The sequence below is a fragment of the Emys orbicularis genome, chromosome 8 (assembly GCF_028017835.1).
Source record: "Emys orbicularis isolate rEmyOrb1 chromosome 8, rEmyOrb1.hap1, whole genome shotgun sequence".
NCBI lineage: Eukaryota > Metazoa > Chordata > Testudines > Emydidae > Emys > Emys orbicularis.
Genome location: NC_088690.1, coordinates 45,924,916 through 45,938,599, shown reverse-complemented (window position 1 = coordinate 45,938,599; position 13,684 = coordinate 45,924,916). Strand labels below are relative to the sequence as shown.

General features: G+C 36.9%; 1 protein-coding gene across 1 annotated transcript in view; it reads right to left on the bottom strand.

Moving 5' to 3' along the window:
- Positions 1 to 13,684, bottom strand: part of DENND1B (DENN domain containing 1B) — a 276,366-nt gene that overhangs the window by 214,609 nt on the left and 48,073 nt on the right. The window lies entirely within an intron of this gene.

Sequence of the window (13,684 nt, the reverse complement as noted above, 5' to 3'; positions counted from 1 at the left end):
GTATTCGTAACTCTGAGGTTCTACTGTATAGTGTCACCAGTCACAATACACTCTCCCTGAGTAACACTGAACACACACTTATCGAACTGAGTCTTCATGCAACACTTAATAAATGGTTCAAAAGTGTTTTAATCCAACCTCCTCTTCCCCAGATTGTGCTTAGTTTAGAAAAAAATACAAAGAAGTAGGATACAGATTAAAAGAGAGAGAGTATATTCTCAGTGGAAGCAATTCATCAGTGATAACAGTACAGCATGGATAACTATATATTTGGTGAAAGCATTTTAGCCTCTGTAGATATATTTGTAACAAAACCAAGAGAAAAATAAAAGTAATAGATTTTATCACAACAGTATGTGTTATAAAATTTGTGTTTTCAAACACGTAAAAATGGAAAAGCTTGAGTACAAAATATCGGGATGTAATTTTTCAGATATTTCACTAGGAAATAAATGTTATGCAAAAATCACTGTCTCACTGTCAAACTCACAGAACACTAACATTCCCCTAAAATCAATATAACTTAATTAGCACAGACACTTAATCTGGCAGTTCAGTAAAAGCTATAAGTGTACCTTTACAGACTTGGTTTCAAGCAAACTATCTCCCCTATGGGCCGAGTTCTACATATAGAAAAAGACACATATTGAAAAAAATCCCTGGTTGAGATTAGAAGTTTATTCCAGACAGTCCTGCTTTTTATATATCTATCTATCTAGATATCTATCAATCTATATAAATTAAAAGACTGCAATGAATAAATCTAATTTGTCAACCTATTCCCTCAGGAGAAAATGATAAAGCAGATCACCTACTTAAATGTTAAGTATATTTGGTTTTGTTAAAATTTTATTTCAGTGCACAAAAAACCTAAAGCCTAGTTTTTAAAGTACTCCTCAGCTCTCAAATAAGCATGAGAGTTATATGCTTTTAACTGCCATAACTAAATAGAGAATCTCAATCTTAACTATATTGGTGCTGCCACTCTAATATAATAGCTTGCTACTGTTATAGTTATTTATAAACAAAACAAGAGAAAAGACCAACCATAACATACAATGTAAGTATTTTCAAAGATGAATTCATTTGGTGATGAAACAGCATTCACATAAATATAAAAGTTACTGCTTGCAAAGATGACTTCTATATATCATATTAAAATCTCTTTGTTAACAGTTTCACACAGTATATACAGGGGTGTATTAATACGTGATATACTGTTGTCAGGAAGATCTGAGTTTAGGAGTGGTCTCAGGCTCCTAGGTTCTGGAGGATGAAAGTGGAGCATATTCTAGTAGTTGGATGGAGAGGAGGCAGAGTAGAGTGGGAAGGGAAGGAAGTTACAATATTTGCCAGGCATCGGTAATCAAAAGAAAGAACAAACACAGAATAGAGTGGAGAAACTTCATAAAAAAGAGAAACTAAGGAACACTTGCTAACTTTTCTGGCACTTAAAAATGTCAGATTAAAGACAATATGCAAACGAGAGTGCCACTTTAAGAAATACATGAAAGCACATTTGTATGCAAATCATGCACTCGATGCATTTTTGCTCATTAAAGTATGAATATTAAAAAAAAACTTTTACTGAAATGTTAAGAGTCTGTTCTTACTGTAGTATTTCATAGGAGAGCTACTACAGAAAGCAGGTACCCAGTTAGAGAGGGTTCCTTTACAAAAAGTGTAAGAAATATTATTTACAAATTTACAAAATTAAATCCAATTTCAATAACCTAGACAAAGGAAAAAGGACAGAGTATGATTGATTCTGAATACTGTGTTCTAAACAGTGATATTCTGTAAGCTTGCCATCTACTAAACCAGGCTTCATTAGAAGTAGTCCCAGAGGTAATGGATTAAGTGTGTAACGTGCAAATGAGGGAAGAAACGTTTCAAGTTTAATTGAATTTATATATACTTGTCACATGATTTTTTTAATTACAGTAATTACATATGATATATCTTATGTAAATGTGTATACAGATTGGGTGTATATTTTCAAAAGTGCCCAAGACCCATTTTCAAAAGTGATTTAGGCACTCAGGAACCTAATGTCATTGAAAGGCAATGGGGCTTAGGCACCAAAGTGCATAAATCACTTTTAAAAATGGGTCTTGGGCACTTTTGAAAATTTTACCTGTTCACTCACTCCCTTGTTGCTGTGTGAAAGACTCATACAAACTAAAAAGGGAAAATGACTGATCATAGAGTCAATGAAACCGACTGCACTAAGTACTGTCAAATACACAAAGTAAATAAAGTGGAAAAAGAAAATAATTTGTTTAGTAGTCTTTTTCAATTATAGTAATCTTAGGTGTTTCTTGTAATAATGGTAGGTAACACATGTCAAGATAGAGATGTGATTCTTATACTGATGACTTTCCTTTCAGATCCATCTCTAAGGTTCAATGAACAATCAGTACTAGGAGGAACGAGAGACTTGTACCACTGTAGAGCTAGAAATCCCTTTTCCCCCAGTTAAACACAGAAATTGTTTCTAGACATGGCAGGTCATCAGTTAATGAAGCTTAAAATTATGACATATGAGTTATAACAAAAGCTATGATAGATCATTTTTAAGGTTTTTTTAAATGTATGAGTCAGACTGTATGAGTCTTAAATGTATGTGTTTCTATTCCTTCACTTGTAACCTGGACCCAGGGTATTATGATATAACCAGTTTTTCGGAGACGTACGATTCAGTTGTAAGAAAAAATGGTTTCAAGACACCAATTTCACGTGCACCATTCGTGTTTCAGAAATGGACATTTTTAAGAGACAGTGAAGGAAAGTAACAAATTTGCCAATTCAAAAGTAATTCACCTGAAAAATGTTTCAAGAACAATAGACCAAATTAAACAATGGTCTAGGCAGCCCAACTCACATTTGAAGTCAGTGGACCAAATTCTGCTCTCACTCCCACTACTATAATTCTTCAATAACTTCAGTGACTCCAAATGTGTGTCATGACTAAATTACTTATTCCAGGTCTGAATTTGGCACAGTCTCTACTTAAGTATGTGAATCTGATGTATATGTACATGACATAGTAAAGGCACTGGCTAGAGCCAATGGCCACATAATTTAGCATAGATTTATTTCAAAGTACCTCTGTCTTAACTTGTATCATAATGGCTCCTCAAAGAACTCAGTAAATCTACGTTGTTAAAAAAAATGCAAAAAACTAAACTACTCCCACAAATACCTTGTAGGATTCAACATACTGCATTCTGGATCCAGTGTTTCAGCTGACAGCACTATGAGGATTTGTGACAATTCTGAGAAACAGTTGTCAAGGTGCCATGTGTGTATGCAACTCACAGAAACCAGGAAATATGTACTTTTTTCCTTCTTATAAGTAGTGTAAAAACTTCTAGCCACAACTTGCCATTCCCGTTAGAGTAATAGGTCAATCCCTTTACCCAAGAATTTGTTACCGTTGAAGGACAGAGCAATAAGTCATTTTCAGCTAAATAGGTACATAAAGAAAGGGTCTTTTTTGGTTGCAATGCTATTAGCCATGCTTCTGGATAAAACCTTAATCAGGGTGAAGGTTCACTGCACAGAAAGTGCACAGATAAAATGAGTATGTCTGTCCAACCTTTACTTGGTCTTTCTGCAAGATAAGATGGAGTTGCTTTTCCTTTAGCTACCAACTCATTAGAGTGAACTTGTAAACTGCTATGTGCCCGTTGGTAACTAAAGCATTACTTATTCCTTTTTATTTTTCATCTGTGAGTGAATTTACTGATCATGAAAATTAGGGTCTAAAATCAGCAACTGACGGACAAGCACAGGACAGGGAGGCAGGCACTGTGCAAGCTTCCGCACACATCACTGCTAATGCACATCACTTAATACCTACAATACAACCGTTATTCTTGTGCCAAGCCTCTCTTGAGCAAACACTAAATGAGCCAACTTGTGCAATGGTTTTGTGAATTGAACAATGGCTGAACAGGATGAGGCTACCAAAGCCATTTACACTTATAACCAAATACAAGTTTTGCATCCAGTTGAAGGTGAAAAGCTAGCTCACTATGCCACCTTAGACCTCTGTTGAAAAACACAGCATGTAGTTATCGTTCAAGATTCAAGTGCAGTATTCAAGATACTTAAGGATACTGTGCAGAGCATCCCCTTCCTGAGATCAAGCGGATATTTTGCTAGATTGCTATTGCAAGATTGATTTTGAGAAAGATCCAGATGATTTCAACCCAATTATTATTGAACAATATATGCTGAGTAAATCAGGAACAAGCATACCTGCTGTGCATTTAAATGTACCCGATATATCCTATTGCTTAATATGCCCCCTACCAATGGGGGTCAAACTGGAAAAAGACATTGAGCAAGAAGCATTTAACTTCAGTAGTGAAGAGGCTATGTTTACTTTGTGAAAACTATAGACTTCATATGGAAAAATCTAAAGAGCTTTTTGAATCTCATAGACACTAGATCTCTAGTATCTTCTTGGATATATGTGCCATACTCTTTTCTATCTAATTTCCTTTAGGAAATGCCAGCTCATCTAAAGGCTCTAACATGAAGTTAGAGAGGGCCACATCCAGGGACCTGCATATATAAAAATAGTCAAGGTTCAAAGTAAAATGCCTGGCTTGAAAAATGGCACAAAAGAGTAGCAATAAATATTCACCATTTTCTAGCCGACTGCTGTTGGAAAAGATTCAAAAGCAATGCTATGCTGTAATCTAGATCCTTCACATGCTAGAAAAAAAGTCCAAATAAAATTGGCAAAAATAAATCTAAACACTGATGCTTCTGTATAAAATTAAAAACAGAGCTAAAAACAGCAAGAAGACTGAAAGCTAGCTCTCTTGTACCTTTTCAGGGAAAGAAGAAAGCTAATGTAATGCTCATATGGTTGGAGAAGAGAGACATATTGAACAAGGCAATATTTTAGATATTGAGTAGAGATGCCTGACAATTTACAGCACCTTTTACTGAATCACTGCGGCATCTACCCAATCTCTTAAATAGTGGGATACCACACAGCTCTGTGATGACCAAACTCTGTTTGATATCTGACCTTCCTCTAAATCATAGCACATGACTGGTATGCCTAGAACTGCAAAACAGTGAAAATGGATGAATCCATTAAATAGTGGGCTTTCTTGGATTCAGTTGTACTGCAAGATGTAGCACAACTCCAGAAAATGAAGATTTCATCTGTATTGTGGTTCTCTATCACCCATTGATTACCTTATCACCATCCAAAGGCCTTAGGGTGTTCTTATTTTCACCATCTAGCCCCTCTTCACTGCCACAGTAAAAGCAGAGGCTGGCATTATCAGTCTTGAAATGGGCTGCCTACAACATTTTGGGGAGCTCCAGCAAGTATGTGACTATCATCAACATCTCTATACCATGATTTGCATCCTTCTAGTCCTGAGTATACTGTGAATACAAGGCACAATGAAACCTATGATGTAGTTACTATCTGTCCTTGTGAATATTACTTTACTACAAATCTGCTCAGAGGCAGAGTACCATCAGGCAGCCTAATAAAACTAAGTCTCCTCAAATCAGCAACCACCTGAATGATCCTCAGCCAAATCACTTTCCTTCCCCTATCAGTTGTAATCTATGGGGCTCAAGCTTTCAGTCAGCCTTGCAAACCCAGCCCCATTGATACTGCCACTGGAACACAGTACGTGCAGAAGCAATGGTGTGATGAATGGGGTTGCATGATGCATGTACCTAGGAACGGTAGGTTTGCAACTGAGGATCTGGGTTCTACATCACTTTTATTAAATTTAAGCCAATTAAAGAAACAGATTCACATTTCAATGTCAGTACAATTCAATGACAATGCGAGACAGGGATGGGATATTTTTAATTATTACCAGGCTTGTATGTGAAAAAGTAGGGTGAATGGAATTGTTTGTTTTTACAAAAAGACTCAAATTGAAATTCTTTCCCCCTCCTCCTCGCTCTCAATTTCCCAGTCAAGATGTATATTTTGTATTTATGAAATCTAAGTCCTTTGTTTTTCCCCCACAGGTAATGGTAGGGAAGCACCGAGAAAGCTAGTGTGACACTAACAACCCAAACCTGATCTGATAGGCCAATTCCCACTCTGGGGAGTCTCTAAAATAGCATAATCAGAAACCTCTCTAACTGTGAATGTGCCAACTGTATCAGATTATATTTTGTAGTTTTGTGATGTGAATAGTAGTCCACAAGGAATTTAACTTGAGAACACTATTTTTTTTTTCTTATTTACACAAAGAGGACTAAATATCATCACCACCACCACCAAAGGTTAGTTGTATAGCCTATACATATAGTTTACTGAAGAACTTACATGAAGAACATCTAAGAATCCTTAAAATTGTATGTATAAAAATATCTTTTCCAGCTACTTTTGATTCAGTATTCATTGTGTCTTATTCGTTCATAATGTATCAAGCCACTTTACAAATGAAGAGTGCTGTACAGATCAATAAGAATAAATCTACTTTTGCTTTTCCTTTCCATTGTATACCAGATCTATTTTAATAACATGGGGAAAAATAAACTCATCAGTCACCTGATGGAGTAATTCAAAACTTAACCAAACAGGGCTAATGGGTGAGAATTGAATTGAAAACACCTTGACAAAGAAAGCAATTTCTTTTCTTCGCACTCCTCTGAAGCTGTGGGTGATCACTGTAATCGAACCATCAACAGTGAGGGGCCATCTGTCCCAAGGGCTCTCCATGTGAGCAAGAATCAACAACAACAAAAATTTAAAATGCCGCACCACATACATTCAGCCTTGATTCATCTGTGACAGGCAGCATGCAGCTGAAAAATCAATGTTTTGACGTTCTTCACATACCAATCTTTAAAAGTCAACACTAAAGTTTTGATAAGAACAAAGCAAGAAAAACAGGTTAATAGGTTGCTTATAGAAAGATCAGTGTTACTCCAACAGCTAATAAACCTTTTAATCAGCTGAGATTCTCACGATATCATGAAGCATTACTTTCTTACAACTCAGTATCTCACACACATACTCTACATGGGAAAAAGAGGGAAAGAAAACATTTAAATTAGTATCTATGTTGAGGGTTGCCACTAGAATAAGTAAAAGATTGTTTGTCTAATCCAGATATGCAGTTCCTCCACCATTTATAATATTCTATGAATTGTTCCATCTGTGGATTTAAAAAGACAAAATTATTTACAAAGAAAGGGCCAAGTCATATCGTTCAGCAGAAAAAAATATGGAAGGAGAGAATATCTCCACAAAAAGTTCCAAGTCAGTGACTGCACAGATGTGACACAGTCTTCTAAGGAGAGGAAGATTAGGAACAGCACAGAAGAGACACGGGCCATGACCTTAGCATCATATGGAGTCCAAGTATCAACATGGAATCAGCATGCCATATCTGTGGATCTCTCAGGAAACCTGCATAGGCTGCCTGCCCCTGATGGCGATGTCCTGGGCTCTCTATTTCCAGTTTGGTGGCTACACGGCAATTGCTCACCTGTTTATGACCACACACTTAATGCTTCCACAGTGGGTACCAACTACCTGGTACAAATTGGTACTGCTTATTCCTGCAGTGTTTTCCTACTGGAAAATATGCAAATTTACTAGTGGAGCAAATTGCCTAGAATAGCTATGCCCCCGCATTGCCCCTCTCTAGCTGGTAACACGTTCAAATGCCTGTGGAGCCACAAAGTAACAGAGAGGCCATGAAGGGATGGCCACCAGCTAAGAAGAAAAGAGAAGGTGCCCCATATTCACTATTCCATTCTTTCCATACTCTGCCGCCACAGTTGGTCCATATTCACATACATTTGCTCCTTTCTGATCTATAACAGACAGAACAGTCGACCATAGGCTGTCAGGGGAGACAGCATGGTTCAGTAGCAAACAGTGTACTGGACTGGGAATCACAAGTGAAGGTCCCATTTCCAGCTCTGCCAGTTACCTGCAGGGTAGCCTTGGGTGAGTCACTTTACCTGTCTGAACCTCATTTCCCCCCATCTGTAAAATGAACACAGATACTTGTCCTTTGTAAAGTGGTTTGAGAACTATAGATGTAAAGCACTAGATAAGAGAGCATTGTTATTTTTAAATAAGTAGACCCAATGCTAAATGTTACAGGCAATTATTTTAATAGACTAAAGAGATAAAAAGCATTTTGACTTTTAAGGAATAGACTCTTCCTCAGACAGTGCCCAAGAAAAAGGCACAGATGAAGTCAACCTTCTAAGACAACTTCAGTTGGTAGGTTTAAAAAAGAAGGTCTTAATGTTACATTATAAAAAGTCAACAGAAATAATAATCTCACACATTAAAAAACAAATATACCTAATAGTTAATGTTCTTATTCTCATTTAATGTTAGGTCATCAAAATATTTAATTGTACAATGTACAAAAGTAATGACAGCATATTTGTAAAAGAATATTTTGTCTACTGTCTCAAAACACAGCTAAGAAGAATGATTAATCCTACAGGAGGCTTTGAACCTTCACACTGCAGCACAGGGGAGTAACACTTGTCCTGTAAACCTACCCAAATCTTGGTCCCAGGTCTAGTGTGGAAGCAGAGCATAAGCAAGTGAGTGGGATGCGGGGCAAAAAGAGAGGTAAACAATGAGAACATAGCTGTGTTCCCACCAACTTGCCAGCCAGCATAGCTGAGAGAGCTGTGAGCGGGGAACTAACCACACCCTATAAAGCAGCATAAATTGTTATTTCTCTCTGAAGGAGGAGGGAAGCAGGGATGGAACTGTGACATTCTGAGTCATAATTTATTCCTGGAGCTTCTCTTGGGGAAGTACATCTACATGCCACTTCATACAGCTCAATCTTTCCCAAACCATATATAGTAAATAGGAAATGAATCTACCAAAAATGCACTGCATGTACTTACAAAAACTAATCCTTCAGCAATAAAATAAAAGTTATTTTCTTCTCTTATTAATGATTAAAGCACTGAATTTTCAGATTAGCAAACAAAGGCTGGGTGGAAGTATCACCCCAATTTACCTCAAATGATGTGATAATGTAATTGTGCTGTATGAAAGCTACGAAACATGTCTTCTGTAAAGAATATGCATCTTATAAGGCCTATATTTTTTTAAAAAATCTTTTTCTTCATTTACTACAGAGGATTATAGACAGAATCTGACACAAGGTACTGAACATCAGTTTGATAATGCAGTTAAATATATTCTTAAACTGCAGAAGTGCATTTGCCTCAACACCTCCTGTCCCCATCTAAAATACACATACATGCTCCATTTGTAGTTCTACTGGTAAAACTATCTGAATGGATAATATAATTCACCATCAATAGAATGAGGTTTATGCAGAGCTCAAAATGATACATTTGCCCTCACATTACAAATGCTAATGTGAGCTTAGAGTTGAACATACCCTTTATGGATTGAGCGTTTTCTCAATGCACCATTAGGAGGAGCTTAGTTCTCCTCTAAATTACCACAGTAGTACGGTTGCATTGAAACAGCCAGTCCTAAAACATAAAAGACCTGTGTCTCAGGAGAAACCAATTAAATGAAAGCATGCTACATGATCTCTCTCCATTTACGGTTTTACTATGGTGATTATCACGGTACAATGGTAACTAAACAGAGAAAGATCAAGCTCCTAATATTGAATTTTGAAAAGGCTCCAGTGGATAAAATAGAGATCATGAGTAACTATACATTCACATACATGTGCCAGATTTCTAAATTCACTCAATTCTAGGGAAATAATTTTGGAGGTCATTATTATTGCCATGAAATATCAGGAAATGTTTACCAACAATGAAATAATTGTACAAATTAAGGTTACATCTCATGTGAGAATGTGTTACCTTACCAAATACATCTGCCTTTAATGTTTCAGACTGTATATAATTTTGCATAAGTTTCTACTGTCAATAAGTAGAACATACTAGGAACTAACTTTTCCTTTTGTTTACATGTAACTATATTGTCTATATGTTTTTAAACATAGAAGTCTTTCCTGGACCACTGCATTTCCAATCCTAATACCATAATTTATCTGCATTCAATGGTTGCATGTAAAGATTAGACAATATTAAGGAGACAAGACATAAACACACTTTTTCAAGTAACAAGCCCAGCTGTCTGGTTACGGCACTCTTTTTGTATTTGTGCTGTTGACTTCTTCTCCCTTGATGTCCATCTTACATATATCCTTGATTGCCTGCAGCCCCCAGCACTCTAATCTCTTCGGGTCACTTTACTTCTGTCCGCCTGTATGTTTGCTACCCCTCCAATTTAATGCTGTCAGTAAATAAGACCATGGTTGAATTTATACCAAAGAAACTCCCACCAAAGGAAAACATGAAGCAGCAGTGCAGGGTGAAAACTGGTGTATGCGCACATGCATTTGTTTGTTAATTTTAGCTGGTCACAGCATTATGTGAGCCAAAGACAGACCTGGGCTGGTTTACAAATAGCAATGGGCATCATTCTTGAAGACTAGAAGAGCTATTTAGACCAGCAATACACCACAGATCACAGTTTGAGAACCACAGTGCTACCAGGTAATGAACAAAGGAAGTAAAATATTCCATTTTGTTATTTGTACTTTAAAATAATGTACACAGTGATAATTTCTTATCTAAACATGTGTTGGTATCTACTAAATCAGTTGATGAATTGCTACTTTCTTTTTCACTCAGAGTAGTTACAAGCAGAAAACAAGACCTTTGGAGGCTTCAGATTTACAGTCATGACCACGTGGAACCTAGGGATTTACTACAGCTGGTAATTTTCTAGATGGGTGGAAAATCTCCTCTGACTAATTGGAGAAAATACTAAGAATTAACCCTGGATGATTCCTTCCCAGACTGGTGTATCAGACACAGGGAACAAACACATTTTCAGTAAGAATTTTAATCTATGTGTCTTACAAGTTAGCTTTTATTATTAAGAAGTTCTGCAGCAGATGTGAATGAAGTACTATCCATATGAGTGAATGATGATGAACTATCCACCATACACAGTCAGATGCAGGAGAATGTTTCAATGCCATGTTGCTTAATTTATTATCCAAATACAGTAGAACATTACTAACACACACAAAGTAGAAAACCCAATTGTAAGTGAACACAATTTTTAAAAAAGGACAAATTTAAGGTGAGTCTCACTCATTCATTTTTGACAAATGTAATTCAACTGTTTAACTTCATGATGTGCTAGTAAAAGTAATGTAGTACATTTTGAAAAAGTTACTGAGTAACCAGAGATTTTCCTTGCGGTGCTCTTTTGTTAAATCCTGAGAAGTAGTGAGAAAATGTATTCTTCTTTTCATTTTAAGGTATGCCAATTAGTGAGGCTCCACTACACTTTTCTTATGGTAGAAAAATTTGCTTAAAAGAGAACTGAATACTAATCCTAGATTTGTTGTCTTATCTCTTCTTTTGTTTCACTACTATATTAAGAAACTGGAAATAAAATATGTTTGAACACCCCCTGGAGAGATAAAGAAAGCACTGTACCTAGGTTTAACTACAATGTTCACCACAGCTGCCACCATCCTGATGAACAAAATCAGCACCCTGGCCAGACAAGGGAAATGTGCTCATTTCTGAAAATAGAGAAGGGACCTAAGATGACACTAATTATTGCAATGTGAACAGATATTTTCTTGCTAAGAAGTTCTCCTGGATTACTTGCGATCTATATGTTCATCTTTTCTACCAACGGGATTAACCTTCCTAGGTCAAAGAGAGGAGATATGCCAGTGTGCATCTTGACAACTATTCAACAGAGAACATAGAGTGCAGTCCTGGAACCTAAAAACTCTCCATGTCCGAGATGATTTCCTGTCCGGGTGGATGCATTTTACTGATTAATATTGAGCTCCTATTTTAAAAACAGAGCAAAACAAATCACAAACAGGACAAATGGAATTTTAAGATTCCAGGAGTGAAATACTGACCTCATTTAAGTCAGTGGGATCAGGATTTCACCCCAGAATTATATATGCTTTTGAAACTTTGCTACTTAAAATGGACGATGATCTAACTTTGTTCACATATCTTCCACTATTCCAGTGTGGAAGAGAGAGAACGCTAGACAGTTATATGGTGGACTTGAACTCTGCAGTAGATTCTATAGCCTCCTTATAGTGCCTCAAAAATTCAGTGGTATTTTTAGACCTTTCTTCCTGACACACAGAAATGTTCTATATTAAGGAACTAGTCTAGAACATGAGGATGTTATGTCATCTTGAGCAAGGTATGGAAGAGGTTTAGATTGCTCTAAAGATTTTCAAAAGGAACAGTTACAGGTAAATCTGTGCCTCCTTGGTTTCAGTAGAATCTACTGAAGTGTTGTCTATACTAATAAAGCTTGAGATCGCTTTTAGCTTCTGGTTTAATGCTTCCTTAAAGGGCAAAATTATCAGTCATCCTGGAAAAAGTTCACTTTATCCACAACAAATTCACAAAGCCCATAAGGACACAACAATGCCTGTCCTACAGCAAGCTGACCTCTGAAAGGGAATTAAGAACTAGACTATTAATAATAAGACAAGTATCTGGATTACACTAAATCACTTGTTTCACTTTCACTAAAGAGCCACGGGAATGTTCCCTCAAAACAGAGTAATTTCTTACAGATTTTCCAAGAAGGTCCAGGCTACATAACCTCTCTTTGGAAATGTCCACCTGAGATAATGACCACATAAAGCATTCTCTCAGAATCCCCACCAACTTCTTTTCTAGAAAATCCCAGTACAGACATTTCCTTCAATGGACATAAAAATGCAGAAGGCAACATACAGGTCCATCTTTGAAGAGCCGCTGCTCCCCTCCTCCCCTCATAAAAATCATTTCTCTTTCAGCAGTTTGCTCCAGTTGAAAAAGATTTGGCTAAAGTAGAACTCAGATTGCAAACTGGAGGAAATGAAATATTTAACTGAAGAACAGACTATCCAGGCTTGTCCAACCATGGAATAGATTCCTGAATCTTTCATTTAAAACTGACTCAGTTGGCAACCTCATGTTTCCGACAAGCTGTTCATAGAGGTCCTGCATTTTGATAGAAGTAATCTTGAACCTAAAGAGAATAAGGGGGCTCCTCCCTCAGCTAAGAAAATGTCAGACCACTGAGTTACAAGTAGTAGTGTCTTTGTGAGAAATGTACCTCTTTTGTAATTGAAGAGAAGAAATAACCATATCATACTGAGGGGGCAAAAGGATTAAGCTTTGGTAAGATATAAAGGAATCAGAAGTCAGAGATTGTATTAGGTCTGAACACAAACTAAAATCAAGCATCTACCCGCTCTGCCCACCCCCACCCCTCCAAAAGAAAAGTGTATTAAGGAGCATTAAGGAGGCAATGAGGCTGGCTGGGTGAAGAGGGATGGTGCTTGCCTACCAATTCTCTTAAAGCTAGAGTGATGAGAACATCCTGGTCATAAGAAAATAACTTCTATTCATTCCTGACACATCTTAAAAACATTTGACAAGAGTGGACAATGAGCTCTAGCTTTGATTTCATCACAAAATGTGGGAAGGGGGTTTACTCAATACAAAAGGGCCTGCAGTGGTCATCAGGAGTCGAAAACTTCCGGTGGTACATTAACAAAGCTTTATGTCTTCTTCTTTTTCCCTCTTTTCCATGCTAAGGAAAAAATAATACAAAGAAAAGTTGTTACTGTGAATTTACTGTAGTGAA